The 15,878-nt window shown below is 32.3% G+C and overlaps 1 protein-coding gene and 1 long non-coding RNA gene across 2 annotated transcripts in view; both read right to left on the bottom strand.

The window, feature by feature from the left end:
* Positions 1 to 15,481, bottom strand: part of LOC127704953 (neurotrypsin-like) — a 33,385-nt gene extending 17,904 nt beyond the window's left edge. Inside the window, exon 1 of the mRNA XM_052209197.1 lies at positions 15,459 to 15,481. The gene's annotated coding sequence lies outside the window, so the exon portion shown is untranslated. The remainder of the gene's footprint in view (positions 1 to 15,458) is intronic.
* Positions 8,476 to 14,576, bottom strand: LOC127704954 (uncharacterized). Its single transcript, XR_007983587.1, has 5 exons — positions 14,414 to 14,576; positions 12,986 to 13,209; positions 12,290 to 12,443; positions 10,392 to 10,576; positions 8,476 to 8,549 (listed from the first exon to the last, which is right to left on the bottom strand). It is a non-coding gene; the product is annotated as an uncharacterized LOC127704954 (long non-coding RNA).
* Positions 15,482 to 15,878: the final 397 nt, after the last annotated feature.

Below are 15,878 nucleotides of genomic sequence, written 5' to 3'. Positions count from 1 at the left end.
TTCGTCCCTCTTCAATAATGTAAACATTATACAAACACTTATTAAATACCACAATCAAGATCAATCATTATTTTATCATTGTTTATATTATAACATAAAACATTTAATTACCTGTCTATGGGATTTAGGTTATAATTCCACACGTACAGGTAACAATAGTTCAACTGTCAACATTTAAATCTGAAAAATACATAATTGAACAAATTCTCACTACCCTTCGTAATAAGACAATAAAATAATACACACTATGTCTTAGATGTATAGTTATTTTATATTCAAAACAAATATAATACCATTTGCTATAAATTACAAAAGTAACACAAAAAGGGGGACTTTATACAACTGTCAATTATTGAGTATGGAAACTTCATAGAGTTTGCTATTAAACATTTAATCACTCAATACATTCTTCTAAAATTATGAGATACAAATATTAAAATGAAGTAATGTTATTAACAATTTCATGACTATGGTACAGGACATCTGATTGTATAATTTTACAATCTTTTTGAACATCACGTGTATTTATTAATATGAATATAAATTCCTTTATCTTTAAAGACAACAGGAACATTTCGTAATAAATAATGACAGAACTATAATAAATTTCCGAAAGTTGCACAAGACAAAATGATCCAGTGCTTTCTCGCAAACAATATCAAAATTTTGTAATTTCCCTCGATCAAATCTAACCAATCAGAAAATAGAATTAATCCCTTGTGACATAATCGTCCAATGAAACTCCTATACCAAATCTACATCACACAGATATACGAAATGACATCACAAGACTTACATCATAACTGAACAGTCGATATGATATCACAATAATAAAAACATGTATATAAAGTTGTATTAATCTACTGTTTATGTCCATACTTTCGTAAAAAATCAATACTACATATATTTGAAACTACAATTATCTGGACATGGAAAATAATAAATAATAAAATATATGTACAAGGCAAATAATTAATTTCAATATATAAATGACCCTATCACAACAATCTGCTCTATCACCCTCTCAGCTATGTGTTATTAATATATTGTCACTATCAGACACACAATACAATGCCATAATTAAAGATAGTGTATTTAAAGTTGGTTAAGGAATTATATAATATACGAGCTAAATACAGTAAATATGTGTTTTCGAAGTAAATAATATTGCCATTTCAAAGTCATGCTGCAATACCAACATGGCCTTGGTCATAAATCGGTGACAAAATTGAAATCAGTTAACTCTGTTTGTATATAATATCACTGAACTGAAAATAATTCTACTGCTTTTGTTTAAAAAATAGTTAATCTCGTTCAATATTTGAATGAATTCTGTTTTTATTATGAGCTTTTAAACAGAGATGTGGATAATTTTGTATATAAGTAAATTAGATACTTAAATATATGCAAAGCAATTGCATCAAATAATAATTGCAGTCATAGAAAGAAAGGTCATTGAGTCCTTGAGAGCATCTGAGAAAGTTTTAAAACAGATTTATTAGTAAAACATATTCAATCTGTCAATTGGGATATACATTTGGTATTCAAGTTTCGAGCTGCAACTCAGACTTTATAAAACGTCACCAGTGTCTGAGCAGAAAGTTGTTGAAACAGGGTTATGTCAAAGAACGTCTCGTCCTTTTCTAAAAAAACGTTCATCGGAAGATACCAAGACCTTGTTGATAAATATTCCGAATCAACTTCACAAATGATACATAATGGTCTTGAAGTATAGATTCTAGGTACTGACGTTGTTTGTCGTCTGAATTAATTGTTATAGTTTTCAATTATTTGTCTTTGTAAATTATTAATCTTTTCTATTTTTGTTCATTTTTGGTTATATCTTTTTTGCGTGGCTCGGTACTTATACATCAAGTCATTGTGTTATTGTGCTATGGTCATTTTTTGTATTCTTGTCATTCATTTTTGCTTAATGCGCTTTGTCTATATGCCATAGTGTTTTTCTTTTTTGACATATTTGTTTGTTTTTAAAGTGATTCAGATTATAACACAATGTTGACTGCTGTACCCCAATTTTTGACATTTTACCTATTATGTCTGTTTATTTTGTTCACACATTGTTGTCAATATAATGGAATTTTATGCGACTGTCGTACAATTGAGAGGTTTAGATAGCTATAAAAGCAGGTTTAATCCACCATTTTCTACATATGAAAATGCTTGCACCAAGTCAGGAATATGACAGTTGTTTTCCATGCGTTCTTGGAAAGCGGAACATGAATAAATTATGCTAGAATGAAAAAGAATGCAGTTATTTGTCATTTTCAAAAACATTTTTCCCTCGATCAACTCTGAAGAGACATACCTTGTTATTAAAATTCGCATCTGGTTAAATAACATTGGTATTATTCATTTTATATCTACCACTGGGTCAATATTTCCTCTGGTGAACTGGGTATCAGGGTACATGGTATCACCTGCAAAGAAGCTGTTACTATGTTTTTGCATAACAAATACACTAATTGTGTGATTAACATTTTCAATTATAAAATTTTGGAAATAATTTAAATTAAGGAAAATATCTCTTTCAAGCAAAGCTGATTCGGACTTGGCTATACTTAAGTTCCTTTTTGGTTTGATAAGCTCTAAAATGTTTTATTGGGTTTATGATTTTCAAATATTTTAGCTTCGAGCATCACTGAAGAATCATTGAGACATTAATTTCGAAATGTGTATCTGATGCATTAAAATTGATACCGTTTTTGTTAAATATGTATTTGTTAATGTACGCCAATGTTATGGTCAACTCAGTAAAAGTATAACTGATCTTCAAAATGATCGATACTGTTAATGTTTATTGAAATGAATATGATTTATGGTTTGTTACCCGGACTTGTTTTCGTTTAATCGATTTATGACTATTGAAAAGCGGTATACTACTGTTGCCTTTGTTTATACATAAATTTGTCAAGTTTTCAAAAACAGAGGTATTACTAGACCAGAAGAGCAATGGTATATAAATGGAAAATCTATTGATATATGTAACGAGTTTATGTATTTAGAAATTTTGTTTTATCATAATGGTAATTTTGCAAATAAACAACGGAAACCGTCAAAACAGGATAAAAAGGCTGTGTTTAGCCTATATAATAAAATATATTGACGATTACTATAACCATGAAACTGTGTTGTGTCACATATTTGATACTTGTGTAACAAGCATATTGAACTACTGCTAGGAAGTACGGGAATTCTGTGAGGCACAAAATATTGAAAAATATAATTGAGAATGGAAATGGGGAATGTGTCAAAGTGACAAATAACCCGACCAATGGGCAGAAAACAGCCAAAGGCCACCAATGGGTCTTCAACACAGCGAGAAAATCCTGGCTTCAGCTGGCCCCTAAACAAAAAGTTCATTTGTATTATTTAAAACGTATTCTATTAGTCAAGATGAGTACTGTAACTAATTTGATTTATTGTGTATTGGGTAGATCTATAATAGAATGGTGAAATATTGGTTGAAAATTGCGAATACAGAATATTGAACATTAAAACACTGCTTAAATGAGATATCTGAAAGATGTTTTATTTAAAAGAACAAACCTGGTTTAAAAAGATTAGAGATTATTTGTTTCAATGTGGATTAAGTTGTGTTTGGGAAAGCCAAAGTGTAGTCAGTACAGATATTTTTCTATAACAATTAAAAGAAAGAATTTTTGGTGCATCCATTAGTGACGTAACAGCGTATTGTTTTAGATATATGTATAGTATACATGCTTTGAAATTTTTTTTTATATAAAACCTGTAAACTATATTAACAAACAATACATTTGTAAATATCGTACATCAGTTTATAATTTAAGCACAGAAACAAGCAGATATAACAATATTGAATAAAATAATACATAACTGTAACACTAGTTTTATTGAAGATGAATACCACATTATACTTGAATGTCACAAATATAGTCGAATCCGAGAAAAGTATATATTAAAAAGTGTTAATGGAGAAATCTATCTGCATACAAACTAATCCAGTTTTTATCTGTATTTCTTAATATTTAGAAACAAACCGATGATTAAATTAAGCCTCCGCCGTAAATATTCACATCATTATCAGCTGAAAAATTATATAAGTATCTTTTAACTAATTTCACAAATATTTATCTGCATATCTTTTCGCCGTGTATAGTATTTTAATTTATGATTAAAACTTTGTGTTAAGACAGAGACTGCATTAACATAGAAAAAACTGGTACCTAACTTTTACTTCGACACGTTTTACTTTTCTGAAAATTGAAAAAAATACAGTTATCTCTCTTATTTTCTGAAATTTTATGCGACTGTCATACACGTGAGAGGTCTAGCTAGCAATAAAACCAGGTTTAATCCACCATTTTCAACATAAGGAAATGTCTGTTCCAAGTCAGGAATATGACAGTTGTACTGTTTTTCATTCGTTTGATTTGTTTCAGCTTTTGATTTTGCTTTTTGAAAAAGGACTTTCCGTTTTCAACTTTCCTTGGATTTCTGATTTTTTTTTTTTTTTTTTTTTTTTTGTTATTTTACTTTTTGATTGAATGAGTAGTTTCAAAATTGATGTACATGTGTATATAAAACACATACAATCGGCGAAAACCGTTCCTGAATTTATCTTAAAATCATCAAATCTTCAACTACCAATGCGTATAATTGTCATTATAATTGATATGTTGTTGATACATAAATTTTCGTTTTAATGGCGTAAATAAAGGCAACCGTAGTATACCGCTGTTCGAAACTCATAAATCGATAGAGATAAAAACAAATCCGGTTTACAACGGGTAAAATGTTAATAGGGTCACCGACTTTGTTTTTTTTTCTGTATACTGTATACGTCCGTCAAAGTGATGTTCTAAATAAAAAAATACCACAAAAATTGCAAAATAATGTGACGTCATTGTTGCAAAATGTAACACGTAGATTTGTGTACGTTTCCACTACCAACGCCGATTTAGATTGTTTATTACATCAAAACCGAGGTCTGTGACCCTATGATTATTTTCCGTCAATCAAACAAAAATTGAAGAAAAATCTTTTCATTTATTATAAAGATTTGTTCATTTTGAGACAAATTTATTAACTGTTTCGTCAATTTAGTAATGCATTATTTTTCATTATTTCGCAAGATTAATATACCGCAGTATTCAAGGCGTGGGGACTTGGTAGGCAAATGCACGCATAAATCTGTGCCAATACAGTAAGCTAAATGTTCCCTTTGCACTGTGTAAAAATCACTCCGATTCAAACAAAAAAATTCTCTGAAACTGACATTATCATGATGTTTAATTTCTTGATTGACAACAAAATTTGTTTCGTTTGGAGGACGTGTTTTTCAACTAGCAATAGGCATTTCCATGGGAACCAACTGTTCCCCTCATCTTGCTGACTTGTTCCGTTTTTCATGTGATGTTGACTTCAAACATGAACTTCTTAGGAAGAATGAAAATAAGATGGATTTATTCATAAACTTCACGTTCCTTTATATAGATGATTTCCTCTCACTGAATAATTCAGTTTTGGTGACTATATTGACCGCATCTATCCCATAGAACTTGAAATAAAGGATACAACAGTTACAGCTACATCTGCACCATATCTAGACTTTCAACTAGAAATTGACAATGAGTGTCGGTTGAGAACAAAACTGAACAGAAGAAATGATTTCAGCTTCCCAATTGTGAACTTTTCATTTCTATCTAGCAATTTTTCAGCAGCGCCTGCAAATGGAGTATATATCTCCAAGTTGATAAGATATTCAAGAGAGCTTGCATTTCCTATCATGATTTCCCGGATAGAGGCTGCTGCTCACAGAGAAGCTATTGAACCATAGGCTACAAGAGGTGACGAAATTATCTCTTCGACAATTTCATAGCCGTCATAACAAGTTGGCTGAACGTTATGAAATACATGTATCTGGTGCACATAAGACGACGGATATGTTCCAATTGTCATAAACACTACCCCGTCTTTTCCTCGAATGTGCTCTACCGAATTAGAATATTTACCTTGTTTGTACTTACACGTGAAACACGATGGATGCCACATGTGGAGCAGGATCTGCTCATCCTTGCGGAGCCCCTGAAATCACCTCCAGGTTTTGGGTGGGGTTCATGTTGTCTTAGTTTTCTATGTTGCCTTTTGTATACTGTTGTTTGTCTTTTGGCCTCTTTTTTTGTGTTTTGTTGTGTCGTTGTTTATTTTCATCTTATGAATTTGAATGTCACTTTGGTATCTTTTGCCACTGTTTTACAACCACGGGGTCGAGGACTCTACTGGTAAACATTTTGTCCCCGAGGACATCATTCGTCAATGCATAAAATGCATGAAATTAAGAAGATCTAACAGAATACTGGCTCGAACGTCACCCAGGATACAAAGGACCGAAACAGATGTCACCATGGACACGATGTCGTCTGCCAGATATCTCATTATCATCAGACAGGACAAATACCTCGTATATGACACATTGCGGTCATCATACTAATGGCAATAACAATTTTTTTCGTATGGATGATTCTGAACAACACTGTCTCATTTCTGAATGTAAAACCAAAAACTGCAAATCCTGTAAAGAAATCTAGAAATTTAACTAAATAAATTGGCCTTACCAAAACCTTCGATGATCTAAATTGTAAATAAACATATCTCGTCTACGAATTAGAATTTAATCGTTGCTGTTTGAAAAACATGTATGTCGTTGAAACGAAATTAAGGCTTAATCAACGTATGTGCGGCCATAGATCAGACATAAACAAAATAAATGCAGAAAGTAAAATAACAAAAATATCAACTCCAAGGAAAATTCAAAACGGAAAGTCCTTATCAAATAACAAATTCAAAAGCTCAAACATTTCAAACGAATGCAAACCAACTGTCATATTCCTGACTTGATACAAGCATTTCCTTATGTAGAAAATGGTGGATTAAATCTGGTTTTATAGCTAGCTAAACCTCAAACTTGTGTGACAGTCATATAGAATTCCATTATATTGACCACAATGTGTGAGCAAAACAAACAGACATAATAGGTAAAAATGTCAAAAATTGGGGTACAGCAGTCAACATTGTAATAATCTTAAACACTATAAACAAATAACTATTTCAACAAAGGAAAAAAAATGGCATATAGACACTGTATAGACAAAAGTAAAATAACAAAAATACCGAACTCCGAGGAAAATTCAAAACGGAATGTCCAAAATGGCAAAATCAAAAACTGAAAACACACCAAACGAATGGATAGCAACTGTCATATTCCTGACTTGGTACAGGCATTTTCTTATGTAGAAAATGGTGGATTAAACCTGGTTTTATTGCTAGCTAAACCTCTAGATCTCACTTGTATGACAGTCGCATAAAATTCCATTATATTGACAACAATGTGTGAACAAAACAAACAGACGTAATAGGTTAAAATGTCAAAAATAGGGGTACATCGGTCAACATTGTGTTATAATCATAGTCACTATAAAAACAAACAGATATGCCATCAAAGAAAAATCAAAAGGCATATAGACAAAGCACATTAGCAAAAACGAAAGAAAGGAATACAAACATTTACGATAGCACAATAACACACTGACGGGATGCATAAGTACCGAGCCACGTCAAATGGATATTAACAAAAATATACTAAACAGTAAAGGTTAAAAATATACACAGAAAAATAAAGAGAAAAATGAAATTCTTTACCAGCAGTTTAATCGACCTGATCATTCAATCCTTTCTATGCAAGTTCGCATCATCAAAACAATACATCACAGGACTACAAATCTTCATCTTCCAACACCTCCCCGTAGACAAAAGAAAGACTACTGGATTCGAGAATTGGGAACTGCAGAATCATATGGTTGCAATGTTACAATTGATGCTATAGATATACGTATAATATCTAATCCTCTCTGTAACTCGGTGAAAGTGCTGAACTTTTTCAACTTTTACGTGGACACAGCCATGGTCATCGTTATAATACATCACCTACTCTCCGTGATGTCTCTATAAATGAACTTCTGCCATTTTCGCAAAAGCCGTTGATTTTTCATCACATTCTCGGAAAGCTTTATTCACTGCAACCTTCAAAACTTCATTCACTGTTCAACTTATTTGCTTACCCTTCTGGAGCACCTGGGATCACCCCCGGATTATGGTGTGTTTCGTATTGCTCAATCTTTAGATTTCTATGTTGTGCTTTGTATGCTTGTCCTTGGTCTGTTTTTTTTTTTTTGCTAAGGAATCATCAGATTATTTTCGACTTACGAATTTGAATGTTCCTTTTGTATCTTTCGGCTCTCTTTTGTAGAATAATTCATGCTGGTGCTCCTAATGAAAAGAGGCTTGTACAGGACAAACACAAACATCACATATTAGACACTTGTAATTCGAAAGTCTCACATGTGATATTGGATAAAGAATATAACAAGTTTATTCTAGAGAAAATCATAAACTATCCGTGTTTTTGAAAACTTTTATTGCGTCGGATGTCTGCGTTTATATCATGAAGCTTGTAAAGAACCATTCTTGCAAATTGCGTCTGAGCATTTATCCTGGAAAAAATATATAAGAACTGTTCACAAACATTATCATTGATATTTTGCTTAAAAGAGGGTTGCTTACAAAGAAGCTACAAGACCAACTGATAAAGTCAAGTAATCCCTTCAATTATTTTACAGACGACATCAGGAGTTTGTTGACCATTATTCACTCTTCACATACACGGATTGTAGTCGATCGCAAGCATCCGTAGATAATTCGCTGGTATCCGTAACTAACTCGTCAAAATTTGCAACAACTCGCAGACACTCTTAAGTATCCAAGATTTTTTTTAACATGTCAAAAATATTTATCATGCAATTATTAACGTTTAATTTTCTTCCGCAAGTAACTCGTAACACATATAGGTATCGTAAACCGCTCCGTTCGCGACAACACGTCACCATCCGTAAAACAATTAATTGAAAAGGACTTAACTCATCAGATCGATACGAAGCACATAAAAACCCTTATAAAAGCACGAACGACACAAAGTACAAAACTGAGAGTACTTGTAGATATTGAACGCTTGTTCAAAGCCAATAATACATGATAATAACCACTAAAAATAATGTAGCTAAGACTACAAATATGAATTCTGTATCTTTGTCTGCAGAAATCGTTTGCTTGTTGTTTTGTTTGTTTTGCCTTTGGTTTTTAATCTCATTGACGTATACCCCACCTATCTTTTATATCATAAAGGTTAGTATGTTCTGTAGGTGTAGGCAAAAACAAAAAACAAACAAAAAAAATAACCCTCCACAATTGAATCTAAAAATTATGAAAACATTTCATATTGCATTGTTTTCACTACCTTAGAAACATGTGTTTTAGTTTCAAGCCTTAACAGACCTTTGTCAAAAAGTAAGTTTTCTAACTTTAAGATGGGTCCTCGAAAATGTTACTATTCCAACCGCCTATATCATGTATACAGCGTCAGTAATACCATTGCATGTAATGCGTCAAAGATTTTGGAGTTTATATCATTCGAACAGTTTGGAATTACGAGTATCTAGGAACAAATATTAAATCATGTCATAGCCTATAGACATAGTTCTAAATTCTGTAACATCGCGAGATTGAACGCCTTATCTTATTCCTGTAAAGATGAAGTCACAGTATTTATTATATCAAATTAAACATAGATTTGCTGCAAAGTAGAAAAGACATACACTCAGTGTAAGACAGGCTGGCCTTGTTTCGCTAAGGTAGAAGTATAAAAAGGTCATAAGTCTTTTTCTGTTGGTTACGAATAAATGAATGGTGTGTTTTTACACCAGAAAATGACTATACCAAGTCAGGAATACGACAGTTGTTATCCATTTAGTTGATGTTTTGAGCTTTTACTTTTGCAATTTGTTAGGGACTTTCCGTTTTGAATTTTCCTTGGAGTTCGGCTTTTTTTTATATTTTACTTTTTTGTATTCATTTCAATATAAAAAAGATTTCTTTCCAGATTTATGTTAACGTCTTAATGTTATCTTAGCATTCTTTTGTTGTCATATTGGGTAAAGGTCTTTTTTCATATTTCGCAATGACTACTAATACATAGAAAAATGTATATATAATTAAAAGAGATTGGGAAAATGTAAATACGCTGTATTAAAAACAAAAGTATCATAGGAACTTTATCTCTAGATAAAACTCACTGGACGTTAATTAACTAAGAAACTGGACATTAATTAACTAACAATCGATCAATCAATCTAGATAAAACTCTTCAATTTAATAAAAACCCTAATTCCCATCAGCAACTGAATGAAATAAACATTAGTTTGATGCAAAGAAAGAACATACCTACTAAACAATAAGAAGACACTTAAATTGAATTAAAAGTAGTAAAATTCAATAATAACCTTCAATGGGTTCTGTCCTACACTTCACTCCAACAGTACCTTCATACAATTCTGAAGTCTTCCTACTTTCCCATTCAAAACTACACTCCTGTAAATCGTTGGCATCCGGAGGACAGTTAATGTCGTCTATCCACTTATGTCCATATCCAGGGGGGATGTTATCATATTTCGGCACACCTCCATACCTATATAATGATTGGTTGCACTTGTAAAAAAGGGTTCATGTCGTCGACCATTGAAATGTTTATTGACATAATATTAAAAAAAAATTAGACGATAAAATTCTGAAATTTATATTTTCATTTGTTTTTCTCTAAATTCTAAATTACACGGATCTACTAAATCATACATCCTCCCAGTTTCACCAAAACATCAAGCGTATTCGTTTGTCTTTGAGGGAATGAATACAGGAACAGCCACTGAATAACACGAATAACGACACATTATACAATTATGGCCCGTTGAAAAGGTGAATATCCAAAATTGTCAACACGAGAAGGTTATTTCACTGAGGGCGCAGCCCGAAGTGAAATAACTTTTAAGGGTTGACAATTTTGGATATTCATCGCTTCTAAGGGGCCTCAATTGTTTTATTATACCGAACTAACAGTGGAAGGGCGTTTTGAATCATTGTAAAAGCACTTACCCTTACTTGAGTCAGTAACAAACACAAGTTGACGTTCAAAATACATGTAATTTGTGTCTTAGAATTCTCGTATGTACAACAAAGGTAGATTCTTTTTGTAAAATATTGATGGCCCTGAAAAGGACCGTTATTAGAGATATCATCGGCACAAGATGCACGTCAAATGCCTTATTTCCTCTTCTCTCGATCAATGGGCTTCCTGTAACTTGAATGTTGCCATCTTGTTTATTTACGTCTGTGACGTCATTTTAATGAGTACAAATCAACAAACTAAAAAGGTTATTCGCCGGTGAATAATAGGGTTATTCAACGCTGGTGTAAATTTTTAGGGTTATTCGTTCTTCCTTGCTATTGAATGAAAATTAACTGAATTATTCCATGTCACGTGATAACGTTTTACCCAATAGAATTGTTTGAAATATATGTAAGGTATAATAATATAGATGGTCTTCAACAAAGAGGAGATAGGGGTCATAACAATATGTCCAGGTCTAAATGTAATCCAAATAGAATAAAATTTTATTTAGTCGAATGTTTTGTTTGAAATTCTTGCAGCAGTACTTCATGTTTATTTTGTCATTCGGTAAACAATGTCAGTGACCTATATTTGCTTTAATCTACGTTTCCATGATTTAAAGTATATATTTCCCAGGTAATACAATATATCAGAGCCTGCATTTCATCCATGATTCTCTTGAAATAGGATTGCTGCTTTCAAGGAAGCTATGTAACTAAGAGTACTAACTGATGAATTTGAAATCATCCCTTCGACAGTTTTCACAAGTGTTTGACCTTAATAGAACATCTGTTTAACCTGCATGAGCAACACGCCGGGTATTACATGTGGAGCCAAAACGGCTTATCTTCCAGAGACATGCGTACTAATTTTGCCATGGCGAATTATGAGTTTTGAATGTCCCTTTGGTATCACCCGTCTCTTTCTTAAAATGTTTTTATTTCGATTTTTTTACTAGTATATTCCATTTGCGAACGTCTTATCCAAAATCGATTGTGACAACTCTACACAACTCTACACAGTAATGTTATCCCCAATTAAGACCAAAACACAATAATATACCACAAAGGATAACCACTTACTACGAGGGTTTTAACTTGCTTAAGGTATATTATCAAACTCGTTCAATCCTCGATAGATACACTAAACATCCTTCATAATATTTTGCCCTCGTCATACGGCTCGACGTACAGTAATTTCGCACCAGTCTAGCAATAAAATTATTCTGATACTTACTTATATCCCATCATTTTACAAAACACGTCTGCTTCCGAATTACCAAACGAAGATGCTGCCAAACGTCCCCAAACGTTGTAGTGGAAAAGTTCAACTCGTCCTTCGTTTTCTTCATTCGACCCTGCTAGTCTTACATGCACTTTGGGATTAAAACCTTAAAAGGAATTTTATAAAAACAAGTAATTCTGACTTTTGTGTTGTTTGACAATTTATTTTTTACATAGATATTGATACTTTTACTGAAAAATAGACTCTATAAGTGCAGTTATTTGAAATTTTGAAACAAGACAAAAAGTCCATTTTTGTTATCAATTATAGTGTTTTTTTCATAAACCAAATATTTATTTTATTAAAGCACATACTTTTTCTTCATTAGCAGTTGCTTTAAATACCACAAATTAATGAAAATGAAAGAAAAAAATCGTCAACTTAAGTGATTTGAACATTATTTCTACACATGAAGTAATTATAATGCTCACTTTGCTCTTACGTCATAATTTATAGCCTCATCATATTATTTTCTATTTTTCGTGAAGCTTTTTTTTTTTTTTGGGGGGGGGGGGGGGGGGGTGATTTAAATTATTAAAATAAAGGTGTCAGATGAGCATTTCAGCAGGTCAAGATTTTATTACACTTTATGGCAATCAGGTAGATATATGTTTTCATATTAGGCATGCGTGTTGCCTTTACACTTACTAATTTCCGTATCGGTCCAACATCTTATAGCCAATGCCATAGACATTTCAAGATCACAGCCACAATAGTAGAATTCACACCGTTCTCCCCAGTCTGTATGCCTTCATTCATTAAAATGCATTGCGTTCTCGGGGCATGAAAGGTTTTGCAAATATTCTCTGGTCATGTCCAATGAATTATTCGAGAGGTAAATATATTGTTTCTTATAACTCGAACCACCAAACCTCGAGGAAGATAAAAATGCGATTAACAATTGTTTAAAGTTTTTTCTATAGAATCTTTTTTTAAGTACGTACGTTCTGTTTGTGCTTTTGTAAATTCTTATGATGAAAAATTCACAGATATTAAAACATGTTTCATAATTATGATTTAATGAAACCATGAAACAGATCACCTTCAACTTGCCGTGACTAAATATATCGTAAAAATCAAGATAAAATTGAGAATGGAAATGGGGAATGTGTCAAAGAGACAACAACCCGACCATAGAACAGACAACAGCAGAAGGTCACCAACAGGTCTATTTCGTGGTGCATTTCTGTAAGACAAAAAACGCAAATTAAAAAAATCACATTTGATCTTTCCTAAAACGATTTTTACTACTTTCGGGACAAATTATATGAAAATTATAGAAAAGTCTATCGGCTCTAACTAAAAACTAGACAATTTTATGTTAAGGGGGTCTGTAATTCAGTCTGACAGCTTCAGACAAATTGATTGTCGACATTTTCAAACTGGACCAAATCACTACTTTATACCTGAACATTCATGCCCCAAATTTTTTTTACATGTTAGTTCATCCCCCTTCTTACTTTTGTCTGTATAAAATATAAAGAAATGAATTTTGGCAGGTATATGAAAAAAAATTGCAAGTTATACACTGTCCACATAGGTACTCTATTTGTAGACACCGAAAATCAAAGGACGATAGCTGTGTCCTCGGACCAATAGTCTTATATTCCCCTTTTCAGTCTATAATTGGCTTTCGTGTGAAATTTACATTTTAAACATAACTTTATTACAAGTTCAGATCCAAGAAAGTTTCTCAATTCTCCTGGATTGGTTATTTATCACAACATTACTATATTATTTTTTTCATACTACAATCAAATATATAAACAATATAATGTTAATAGGTTTACTGTACTCCTCCATCTGTTTCGTGCCGAATACAAAACAAAACCAAGTTAATACTTTTAAAATCTCGATCTTATATTGTTTTATATTGCAGCTAAACTTGTACTACAAATATAGTTAAATGTCAACACAAATTAAGAAATATTTTCCATCCCGAAACGAGTCCCTTATTGTGATAACAAGTGACGTGACGTGAAATCAAAATTGCACAATATTTCACTTTGTTACTATATTTTTGGTAAAAAAAAACCCAAGATGTGTGCATGCTGCAAAGTAATCATGTTTACTTACCTAAACCCAAGAGTGTGACAAAGAGCATTGACTTCTGACTGCCCGTTGATTCCGTTGAAGCACACAAATCCCCAGTGGCCATTTTGGTAAACTTCAACAACACCTTCGCGCAAATTCTTGAGATCCAAGCGTTGTGTTTTTATTGTCAAACGAATTGGTACATCTGGAACTAAAGCCATTACTTCCAGTGTTAAGCATTTTCCATTAAATTTTACTACAACGTAACTTAATATAGTTTAACATTGTTTACTCGCACAGTAAAATAATACCTTAAAAAGAATAAACCCTTGTACTTTTTTTCAAATCAATTTTCACTATTTAGATGGGTCACAAGAAACGTCCCCTTGATTTGCCCCCTTCGGTATATGTAAAGGAATTTTAGAGATTAGGATATCCCATCACTGGACCGGATTTTAACGGGTTTTTTTATTATGCCTAAACGATGTTTCGTCAAAATGGGACGAATGGTGCTAACTTAAATTGAGATAACTATGAATGAAGTTATAAAATCATACTACCACACTTGAAATTAAACATATCTGGTGTTTCGTTATAAGAGGTATAACTATTATTCTTTTTCGCTTGCGAAATGGTAGACAATTCAAATTTGGAGAGTAAAATCTTTTGTTTATCCAACTCAATTTACCTTCTTTCATAATGAAAATAAGCAAATGAAGGTTCATTGAAATTCAAGTCTTACCAACTTTAATGTTCAATTGGTCAGCTTGTTTATAGTGCAAATAGACAGCTGGTTAAGAGCAAAAATAAAAGGCGATGGATGAATTATAAAAACAAACCTGAAAATTAAAGAAAACTGATTTATTTCTCGTCCTGTGTCCAGCATCCAACTGCCTGTTTGTCAAGATTTGACATGACGCACTTGTGATGTAGTGTCATATAAAATGTACAAAATATTAAGTAATCAAAACAAGGGACCAAAGACGTGACTATATTTTACAATCATGTTTCATTTATTTTTTAGATTCAAATATATATAAAATACTGTTTGATGTGAATTTTTATTAGATACTGCCTTATTACATACTTTCCAAAGGCTGTAATCTACACGTTACTGAAGTGTTTTTGTTGCAGTTCAGTGTTTCTGTTGTTCCGTTGTTTTTATCTTATAGTTGATGTGTTTCCCTAGGTTTTGGTTTGTGACCCGAATTTGTTTTCGTTTTATCGATTTATGAATATTGAACAGCGGTACTCTACTGTTGCCTTTATTTAACTGTGGGATATATACTCCAAATTAAGGCGATGCTGGAATGTTGCTCGTAGAAATGGAAAATTTACAGTTGGGATGATGAAATCATCTCTTTTGTCGTAAAGTATTGTTTTCAGCCGACCCTCATTGTCAAATTGTAGATGTAAGTCAAGATATGAGGCAGACTTAAATGTATCTGTTGTATCCTTTATGACATCGATGGGATAGATGCGTTAAAAATAGACACCAAACTTTGAT

The sequence above is a fragment of the Mytilus californianus genome, unplaced genomic scaffold (assembly GCF_021869535.1).
Source record: "Mytilus californianus isolate M0D057914Y unplaced genomic scaffold, xbMytCali1.0.p SCAF_6, whole genome shotgun sequence".
In the NCBI taxonomy this organism is placed as follows: domain Eukaryota; kingdom Metazoa; phylum Mollusca; class Bivalvia; order Mytilida; family Mytilidae; genus Mytilus; species Mytilus californianus.
This window is presented reverse-complemented; position numbering and strand designations above follow the sequence as displayed.